This window comes from Phyllostomus discolor, chromosome 4 (assembly GCF_004126475.2).
Source record: "Phyllostomus discolor isolate MPI-MPIP mPhyDis1 chromosome 4, mPhyDis1.pri.v3, whole genome shotgun sequence".
Lineage (NCBI taxonomy): Eukaryota > Metazoa > Chordata > Mammalia > Chiroptera > Phyllostomidae > Phyllostomus > Phyllostomus discolor.
Window position 1 is genome coordinate 72,403,142 of NC_040906.2, and position 4,105 is coordinate 72,407,246.

Consider the following 4,105-nt stretch of genomic DNA (forward strand, 5'->3'; position numbering starts at 1 on the left):
GAAGATTACTCTAGTTAAATATTAGTTGGGTAATACAAGGCTATGCTGCAACAAATATATCCTAAAATTGTTAAGGCTCAACACAACAAAGATTTATTCCTTGCTCACATCATAGTATGTGACAGGTCAGGCTCCTATGTGTTTCTTTTCTAAATAGCATCCCAGGGACCCAGAATGCTTCTAAATTCTAACTCTACCAGCTGAGATTTTTGATTTTAGCCACTTAAATGAGATTTAGTGTGGAGAATGCACAATTGCTCTTAACTTCCTTCTTTCCACTGGTGAGAATTAGTCATCTATGTAGACAACTAAGAGTCATGAAAACTGGGAAATGTTCAGGAGAATATAAGTATTTGATGAATAATAACAGTCTCTGATATACTTTTTTCCCTTTTTCTTCTCTTTTTTTTCGCTTTTTTTTCTTATTGTCCTCTCATGCCTTTAAGAGCCAGGATGGCCATCCTAAACTGAGGGGGAGACTGCTGTGTGTCCTGTCATACTCCTCTGTTACAACTGAGTACAGGGGAGCAGAGAAAGTATAGGCCAGGACAAGTGACATACATTTTTTAAATAAGCAATGGATGCTGGATATCACTGAATGCTATGTTAGCCTAGGTTCTCCAGAGAAACAGACTCAACAGGAGACAGACAGAGATAGATTTACATAAATATATATTTTAAATATTTTTAATTTATTTTTAGAGGGAAGGGAAGGGAGGGAGAAACAGAGGGAGAGAAACACGAATGTGCGGTTGCCTCCTATGTAACCCCTACTGGGGACCTGGCCTGCAACACAGGCATGTGCCCTGACAGGGAATTGAACTGGTAACACTATGGTTCGAAGGCCGATGCTTAATCCACTCAGCTATACCAGCCAGGTGATTTACATAAATATTTTATGTGTGAGGAAATTTATTATGATGCTTGGTAGAATTCAATCTTTTTGATTGTTGATTCAATCTCCTCACATGTTATTTGTCTATTCAGATTTTCTGTTTCTTCAGAATTCAGTTTTGATAGGTTTGATGTTTTTAGAAATTTTTCATTTCTTCTAAATTGTGTAGTTCGTAGTCTATCATGATCTTTTGCATTTCTGTGGAGTCAATTGTAATATCTCCTCTTTCATTTATAATTTTACTTGGGTCTTCTATTCATGGAGTATAATACTTTTTATACATTACTCAATTCTATTTACTAGGACTTTGTTTAGAATTCTTATATATAAAAAAGAATTCTTATATATATTTGTGAGAAATATTGGTCTGTGTTTTTCTTTATTTGTGCTGTATTTTTAAAAAAATATATTTCATTGATTATTCTATTAAAGTTGTCCCATTTTTTTCTCCCCTTTATTCCTCTACACTGACTCTCCCATCCACATTCCCTCCCCTTAGTTCATGTCCATGGGTGATACATATAAGTTATTTGGCTTCTCCATTTCCTATACTATTGTTAACCTCCCCCTGTCTATTTTGTACCTACCATTTGTACTTCTTATTCCCTGTACATTTTCCCCTATTCTACGCCCTCCCCATCTCACTGATAACTCCCCATGTGATCTCCATTTATGTAACTCTGTCCTGTTCCAGTTGTTTGCTTAGTTTGTTTTTCTTTTCTTTTTAGGTTCAGTTGTTGATAGTTGTTTTGTTGTCACTTTACTGTTCATATTTTCAATCATCTTCTTTTTCTTGAATAAGTCCCTTTAACATTTTATATAATAAGGGCTTGGTGATGATGAACTCCTTTAACTTGACCTTATCTGGGAAGCACTTTATCTGCCCTTGCGTTCTAAATGTGGCTTTGCTGGATAGAGTAATCTTGGATGTAGGTCCTTGCTTTTCATGATTTTGAATACATCTTTCCAGACTCTTACTGATGTCAAGTTTCTTTTGAGAAATCAACTGACAGCCTTATGAGAACTCCTTTGTAGGTAATTGTCTCCCTTTCTCTTGCTGTTTCTAAGATTCTCTTCTTCTCTTTAATCTTGGGTAGCTTAATGATGATGTGCTTTGGTGTGTGCTTCCTTGAATCCAACTTCTTTGGGACTCTCTGAGCTTCCTGGATTTCCTGGAAGTCTGTTTCCTTGGCCATATTAGGGAAATTCTTCTTCATTATTTTTTCAAATAGGTTTTCAATTTCTTGCTCTTCCTCTTCTCCTTTTGGCCCCCATGTGATTCAGATATTGGAATATTTAAATTTGTCCTGGAAGTTCCTAAGCCTTTCCTTATTTATTTATTTTTCCTTTTAAATAAAAATTGTTGTTCAAGCACAGTTGTCTCCACTTTCCCCATCCCTCCTGCCCCCCAACCCTATCCATCCCCACCTCCTCCCTGCGATCCCACCCCCCAGTTTTGCCCATGTGTCCTTTATAGTTGTTCCCAAAAACCCTTCTCCCTTCCCCCATTCTCCTTCATTATCCCATCCCAACTCCCCTCTGATTACTGTCAGTTTGTTCTTAATTTCAATGTCTCTGGTTATATTTTGCTTGCTTGTTTGCTTTGCTGACTAGATTCCACTTAAAGGTGAGATCATATGGTATTTGTCTTTCACTGCCTGGTTTATTTTACCCAGCATAATACTCTCCAGTTCCATCCATGCTGTCCCAAAGGGTAGAAGCTTCTTCATTCTTTCTGTTGTGTAGTATTCCATTATGTAAATGTACTATAGTTTTCTGATCCATTCATTTACTGATAAGCCTCTCCATATTTTTTTGAATTCTTTTTTCTTCATTCTGTTCTGGTTGAATGTTTATTTCTTCTTTTGCTCCAAATTGTTGATTTGAGTCCTAGTTTCCTTCCCTTCACTGTTGGGTCCCTGTATAATTTTCTTTATTTCACTTTGTGTAGCCTTCATTTTTTTCCTCCATTTTGTGACCACACTCAACTATTTCTGTGAGAATTCTGATTACCAGTGTTGTGAACTCTGCATCTAATAGGTTGGCTCTCTCTTCATTGTTTAGTTATATCTTTGGAGTTTTGATCTGTTATTTCATTTGGGCATATTTCTTTGTCTCGGCACACCTGTTACACTGTAAGGGGCAGAGCCTTAGGTATTTGCCAGGGTGGAGCAACCCACAAAGCTGCACTGTGGTGCTGTAAGTGGGGTGGGGTCAAAGAGGGAACAATGCTACTTGCTCGGCTGTCAGCTGGCTTTTAGTCACTTCCTCTGCTACCCACAAGCAAATTAGGCCCTTCTGGTGCCAATTCCCAGGTGGGTGGGTTTGGACCCTATGGATTTCTCCAGTGAACTCTTCTGTGAGGTTGGGAGTTTCTCCTGCCACCTCAACCCCCACAGGTTTTTTCAATCAGAGGTTTTGAGGCTTTCTTTTTGAGTTGGAACCCTGGGTTGTGTGGTTGGCCTCACTCCCCTGTTGTTCCTCCCAGTTTATCCACATGCAAATGTGGGACCATCTGGTCCACCAGCTGGCACCTTGCCTGCCCTCCTCTGCTAGCCACAGTTTTGCCTGCCTTGTCCTCTGGTCACTGCCTTGCTGTGTTTTCCCTCTGCTGTGGTTGCCCATCTCTACTCCTTCTACCATTTTGGATGAATGTTTCTTCTTTAATTCCTTGGTTGTCAGACTTCTGTACAGTTTGATTTTCTGGTAGTTCTGGTTATTTTTGATTTCAGATTTGCTGTTTTCCTTCTTTTGGTTGTGCGAGGAGGCAAAGTGCATCTATCTATGCCTCCATCTTGGCTGGAAGTCCCACGTTGATCATTTTATACCACAGTGTTTTCATCCTTGAGCTCTTAATTTGATTAATATTTTGACTGGCTGGAATACACAAACATGCACACACTCTTTTCTCTCTTAACAACTGGCAAATGAGTAAGTATATTTTTACAGCTTTTGCATATGTAACAATGTGTTTGCATTTCACTCATTAATGTATTCATTCCTGTAACAACTATTTGTTAAACATCAACTATGTGTCTGGAACCCTGCTAAATATAGAATTATACGAGAGAACATGACAGTCCATATCCTCCAGGAACTTATAATTTTCTGGTAAATACAGATATTGAAAAAGAAAACGCAAGGGAGATGAAAATAAAAGGAAGACATAGTAGGAGGATTTTAAGTCGGAGAGGACAACCAAACAATCTA

At 38.5% G+C, this 4,105-nt stretch overlaps 1 pseudogene; it reads right to left on the bottom strand.

Moving 5' to 3' along the window:
- Positions 1-424: 424 nt before the first annotated feature.
- On the bottom strand, positions 425-552 carry LOC114495884 (annotated as a pseudogene).
- Between the last annotated feature and the right edge of the window lie 3,553 nt (positions 553-4,105).